This window comes from Mytilus californianus, unplaced genomic scaffold, assembly GCF_021869535.1.
Source record: "Mytilus californianus isolate M0D057914Y unplaced genomic scaffold, xbMytCali1.0.p SCAF_5, whole genome shotgun sequence".
NCBI lineage: Eukaryota > Metazoa > Mollusca > Bivalvia > Mytilida > Mytilidae > Mytilus > Mytilus californianus.
This window is the reverse complement of record NW_026262701.1, coordinates 116,088,934-116,095,971: the sequence shown is the minus strand read 5'-3', so window position 1 is coordinate 116,095,971 and position 7,038 is coordinate 116,088,934. Positions and strand designations below refer to the sequence as shown.

Sequence of the window (7,038 nt, the reverse complement as noted above, 5' to 3'; positions counted from 1 at the left end):
ACGTCAAGAAATGTGCCATCATAAAATTTACAACATCAACTAAGAAGAGACTGTACCAATATACCATGAAAGATGAGTCATTAGACATGGTACGCCACCATCCGAATCTAGGCGTTGAGCTCAGTGACCCTAAAGTATCATCTGCACATTGACAACATCTGCAAGAAAGCTTCAAGTGTATTGGGGTTTTTGAAGCGGAACCTAAAACATTGTCTAACAAAGTTAAAATAAGACCATACCAAAGTCTAGTCCGACCGATGTAGAGTATGCAACACGGAGCCCACAACAGAAAACCCAGATCAAACAAGTAGAGCAGGTACAGTGGAATGCTACCATATTTGTTATGAACCAACAATACAAACCAGAGAAGCCAATCAGTGTAAAATAAATGGTTCAAAACCTCAACTGGAACAAAGAAGAACCAGGACAGATGTCACCCCATCTGCAAAATAGTCCGCCAACTTATAGCTACACCAGTACTCTACATTCCAATACAAGCTACTGTAATAAGAACTAGAAACAGCCACAGTTTAAAATTCTTGCCATACCACTGCAGAATCAACATATACCAACATTCATTTATCCCTAGAACAGTTACCGCCAGGAACACTCAGTATCGGTTGTGTTCATCCTTCCAGGAGCACCAACCAAGACGAACCAATTTTTGTATAGTGTACATTCTTTTATGAGATATTTTAATCAACGGTGCTACATTTTTTTTTATTGGATTGTTTGCGCACATGACACTACTCACATGCACAGAAGTCCTCGTTATTAGATTCCAGTATGGATTTTGACGAGTAATGAAGTTGAAGTTAGTGTACAACATGTGAAAAATTACTAAAATCTGACAATTAAAGTCCCGTTACTCTGGAATGAGAAACCAAATAATATTTAAAATCAAAATGCAGTTTTGTTTAGTTAAACGACAAAATGGGGTAAGGTTGTGAGAAAATCAATCCCAAGTAAGTGCACAATATATACAAAATGCCTAAAATCTGAACGGTTAAAGTGCCAAAACTCTAGAACCACAAATAATAAAAAAAAAAAAAATCCAAAGAGAACTTTCTTTAATTTATCCAAAAATAATAAGGTAAGTAAATTGATAAAGCAAACTTTAGTTAGTGTACAATATGTGAACAATTGCTTTGAATATGACAGTAAAAGTCCCGTATGGAATGGCAGGCCAAATCAAATTTCAAAATCGATACGGAACTTTTTTCAATCAATCCTAATATTGTGTTAAAATTTCAGTAGAAATTGTTAAGGCAAATATCAGTTATTATATGATATGACGATATCTAGACATACTAACGGATAGACAGACGAACGTACGGATGGACGGACTGACAACGGTATACCATAATACGTTCCGCCCTTATTGGTTTTATTGGAAGACAAATGTCTAACCTAAATATGAAAACAAATGACAATCACTGGTTTCAATAATATTTTTATACTCTTACTTTTAGTCTCCTTAAATACATAATCTAAAAGAGAGGTGAAAGATACCAAAGGGACAATGATCACAATTTCTGGTAATCACATTCTGAATACTATAAGGAGGCGAAATAACAAGGTCTAACATACACTAAATATATTCAAGTATCATTAACAAAGCTTTACAGGAAAAAGCTTTAATGTTTTTATCTTGCATACATTGCAAATATATAAATAAATATATAAAAGAATAACAAAAATACCAAACTCCGAGGCAAATTCAAAAAGGGGGAAGTCCATAAAAACTGACAAAATCAATCGCTATCAAGCAACGGAAAAAGTAAAAAGTAACTGCCATATTCCTGACTTGATACAGGAATTTTCCGACGAAAATTGTGGGATAAACCTGGTTTTAAAGCTAGCTAAACCTCCCACTTGTATGAAAGTTGTTTATAGATCTGTTATATTGTTTCATAAGGGCGAAACTATATTACAACAATTTGAATGGTTTTCTATATAAAAAAAAACAATATAACCAACTCTTTATAAGTGATATAGGATATTAAGCAAACTTTCATCAATCATTAAAACAAATCCTACGAAAGTCACTAAAGGTAATAAACATAAGAATAACAATAACCTCCCCGCCACCCAAACACACAGAATAATACAAAAAAAAAACACTCAAAAAAGTTGACGCCGATGGAAATAGTAACAGAATGCAAAAATCCGAAATAAACTTATAAAAGTATAACACAATACCTATGGCCAACTATATGTATGCCTGGAGTGTTGGATAATAGAATGCATCTTACCTATGGCCAACTACATGTATGCCTGGAGTGTTAGATAATAAAATTCATCTTACCTATGGCCAGCTACATGTATGCCTGGAGTATTGGATAAAAGAATTCATCTTACCTATGGCCAACTACATGTATGCCTTGAGTGCCTGGAATGTTGGATAATAGAATTCATCTTACCTATGGCCAACTACATGTATGCCTGGAGTGCCTGGAGTGTTGGATAATAGAATTCATCTTACCTATGGCCAACTACATGTATGCCTGGAGTATTGGATAATAGAATTCATCTTACCTATGGCCAACTACATGTATGTCTGGAGTGTTGGATAATAGAATTCATCTTACCTATGGCCAACTACATGTATGCCTGGAGTGTTGGATAATAGAATTCATCTTACCTATGGAATTCATCTTACCTATGGCCAACTACATGTATGCCTGGAGTGTTGGATAATAGAATTCATCTTACCTATGGCCAACTTCATGTATGCCTGGAGTGTTGGATAATAGAATTCATCTTATCTATGGCCAACTACATGTATGCCTGGAGTGTTGGAATTCATCTTACCTATGGCCAACTACATGTATGCCTGGAGTGTAGGAATTCATCTTACCTATGGCAAACTACATGTATGCCTGGAGTGTTGGATGATGAAATTCATCTTAACTATGGCCAACTACATGTATGCCTGGAGTGTTGGATAATAGAATTCAACTAACCTATGGTCAACTACATGTATGCCTGGAGTGTTGGATAATAGAATTCATCTTACCTATGGCCAACTACATGTATGCCTGGAGTGTTGGATAATAGAATTCATCTTACCTATGGAATTCATCTTACCTATGGCCAACTACATGTATGCCTGGAGTGTTGGATAATAAAATTCATCTTACCTATGGCCAACTACATGTATGCCTGAAGTGTTGGATAATAGAATTTATCTTACCTATGGCCAACTACATGTATGCCTGGAGTGTTGGATAATAAAATTCATCTTACCTATGGCCAACTACATGTATGCCTGGAGTGTTAGATAATAAAATTCATCTTACCTATTTCAAACTACATGTATGCCTGGAGTGTTGGATAATAAAATTCATCTTACCTATGGCCAACTACATGTATGCCTGGAGTGTTGGATAATAGAATTCATCTTACCTATGGCCAACTACATGTATGCCTTGAGTGCCTGGAGTGTTGGATAATAGAATTCATCTTACCTATGGCCAACTTCATGTATGCCTGGAGTGTTGGATAATAGAATTCATTTTACCTATGGCCAACTACATGTATGCCTGGAGTGTTGGAATTCATCTTACCTATGGCCAACTACATGTATGCCTGGAGTGTTGGATAATGAAATTCATCTTACCTATGGCCAACTACATGTATGCCTGGAGTGTTGGATAATAGAATTCAACTTACCTATGGTCAACTACATGTATGCCTGGAGTGTTGGATAATAGAATTCATCTTACCTATGGCCAACTACATGTATGCCTGGAGTGTTGTATAATAGAATTCATCTTACCTATGGCCAACTACATGTATGCCTGGAGTGTTGGATAATAGAATTCATCTTACCTATGGCCAACTACATGTATGCCTGGAGTGCCTGGAGTGTTGGATAATAGAATTCATCTTACTTATGGCCAACTACATGTATGCCTGGAGTATTGGATAATAGAATTCATCTTACCTATGGCCAACTACATGTATGCCTGGAGTGTTGGATAATAGAATTCATCTTACCTATGGCCAACTACATGTATGCCTGGAGTGTTGGATAATAGAATTCATCTTACCTATGGAATTCATCTTACCTATGGCCAACTACATGTATGCCTGGAGTGTTGGATAATAAAATTCATCTTACCTATGGCCAACTACATGTATGCCTGGAGTGTTGGATAATAAAATTCATCTTACCTATGGCCAACTACATGTATGCCTGAAGTGTTGGATAATAAAATTCATCTTACCTATGGCAAACTACATGTATGCCTGGATTGTTGGATAATAAAATTCATCTTACCTATGGCCAACTACATGTATGCCTGGAGTGTTAGATAATAAAATTCATCTTACCTATTTCAAACTACATGTATGCCTGGAGTATTGGATAATAAAATTCATCTTACCTATGGCCAACTTCATGTATGCCTGGAGTGTTGGATAATAAAATTCATCTTACCTATGGCCAACTTCATGTATGCCTGGAGTGTTGGATAATAAAATTCATCTTACCTATGGCCAACTACATGTATGCCTGGAGTGTTGGATAATAAAATTCATCTTACCTATGGCCAACTTCATGAATGCCTGGAGTGTTGGATAATAAAATTCATCTTACCTATGGCCAACTTCATATATGCCTGGAGTGTTGGATAATAAAATTCATCTTACCTATGGCCAACTACATGTATGCCTGAAGTGTTTGATAATAAAATTCATCTTACCTATTGCAAACTACATGTATGCCTGGAGTGTTGGATAATAAAATTCATCTTACCTATTTCAAACTACATGTATGCCTGGAGTGTTGGATAATAAAATTCATCTTACCTATGGCCAACTACATGTATGCCTGGAGTGTTGGATAATAAAATTCATCTTACCTATGGCCAACTTCATGTATGCCTGGAGTGTTGGATAATAAAATTCATCTTACCTATGGCCAACTACATGTATGCCTGGAGTGTTGGATAATAAAATTAACCTTACCTATTTCAAACTACATGTATGCCTGGAGTGTTGGATAATAAAATTCATCTTACCTATGGCCAACTACATGTATGCCTGGAGTGTTGGATAATAAAATTCATCTTACCTATGGCCAACTTCATGTATGCCTGGAGTGGCAGTTTTGTTCTTCGTGAGGAACACCTAGGTTTTGAAGGAAAAACACAAACAAGCAAAACCTCAACAGGACATTTGTTAACTGTTAACTCAGTCAAAACACAAACAAGCAAAACCTCAACAGGATATTTGTTAACTGTTAACTCAGTCAAAACACAAACAAGCAAAACCTCAACAGGACATTTGTTAACTGTTAACTCAGTCAAAACACAAACAAGCAAAACCTCAACAGGACATTTGTTAACTGTTAACTCAGTCAAAACACAAACAAGCAAAACCCCAACAGGACATTTGTGAACTGTTAACTCAGTCAAATAACAAATCAAGACAAGACCATATACCATTAGTCAGATAGCTTTATTTAGTACAGATGCTAAAATGTCATGTGCATTAATATGTTCAAAATAAGCAGTTACGGGAAGTATTACCAGCTGGTATACATGTGAACAAACTAATCAGAATTTCAATTTTCAAAACACAAGCTAAAACTGTCATACCCAACTATATCAGTCCTATTCAGGACCGATAACTCTGTCGATAAATATTGTCGGGTATACAATGTTGTTGAAATCAGAGCAATTGTATTATATGTCTCTGTTGAAATGTATACAATAACAAATTTTTTTACACAAGTTTAACTTTATATCGATTTATTGAATGCCTGGATTTTGCTTAAAATATTGAATTAAAAAAATAAATAATAAAATCATATTCAATGAAATCTCGTTTAATTTTTTACGAAATAATACAAAATAAAGAAACATAAATATTAGTTTGATTATCTTTTAAAGCAAAAATTATTTTTTTAAAGATTTTTTTTTTATAATATTCATATTTTCTTTAAGTTTATTATGATACATACTTCTTCTGGTTTGACACGGGGAAGAGAAGATATTTATTTGTACAGTTATGAAAACTTTTGTATATCACAAAATTTAAACTCTGGTAATACATGTATACACAGGATGTTTAATGTCACCTGGTTGCTTTTGGTTTGCACGTCTACCTGACAATATATTGTTAAGTAACATTACATCCAAAGTCAGAGTTCACCTGTTCGTCAAGTGATGGGATTTTGAAGGTATGGAATATTTATCTATAATAATTGTTGGGATTTTTTTCTCTCTTGGGACGTAAATATTTTTTTGTTCTAAAAGGAATGTATAAATATATTTCTAAAGAAAGATAAATTATACAGAAAACAGGAAAAAAACCTTTTAAAAAAAGAAGAGAAAAATTTTTATTATAAATTTTATTGTTAACTATTTTCTGGTAACAGTATATCCTGGATATCTGTCAAAATAAAATTTTCCCGTGTCACACTTAAAATAATATTTTTTTAATCAATAAATTTTGAAATCAATCAATCGAAATATCACCAAAGAAAATAACAGAAACATCAGAGATTCTACATGAAAATTAAATTAAATCAAGGAAAGTCTTACTATACAAATCCTCGATTTGATGCAACATTTCCATATACATCATCCGCCATTTTGAAAAATCCCGAAATATTCACTTTTTTAAATCGATTTTTGACCGAAATTGCCCAGAAATTAAACTGTTTTAAATAGTATTTTTCGCCAGATATATGTTTGAATATACTTAATCGAGTTGCAAAGTTTTATTTTTATTAACGGAATTTCTTTATTTGTTATACAAGTAGACATGGGTATCGGTAATTTAGCATTGAGTCAACGGAGAAATAACGAGAAAAAGTACATGTTTTTACGTACTCCAGTGACCGAATTTAATCAAAAATTAAACTGTTAGGACCAACATTGTTTGATAGAAATATGTTTGAATATCAAGGATTGATTTGCAAAAGTTAGAAAACGGGTCAGGTTCATGAGAAAACTCAACTTTATTGAAGCACCTATGCATTTTATATGGGGCAATATAATACAAAATGGCGGCTAGTATACGTCA

The 7,038-nt window shown here is 34.1% G+C and overlaps 1 long non-coding RNA gene across 1 annotated transcript; it reads right to left on the bottom strand.

The window, feature by feature from the left end:
- Nucleotides 1-2,670: 2,670 nt before the first annotated feature.
- On the bottom strand, nucleotides 2,671-4,198 carry LOC127700770 (uncharacterized). The gene is made up of 4 exons (XR_007981711.1): nucleotides 3,950-4,198; nucleotides 3,782-3,834; nucleotides 3,356-3,470; nucleotides 2,671-2,715 (listed from the first exon to the last, which is right to left on the bottom strand). It is a non-coding gene; the product is annotated as an uncharacterized LOC127700770 (long non-coding RNA).
- Nucleotides 4,199-7,038: the final 2,840 nt, after the last annotated feature.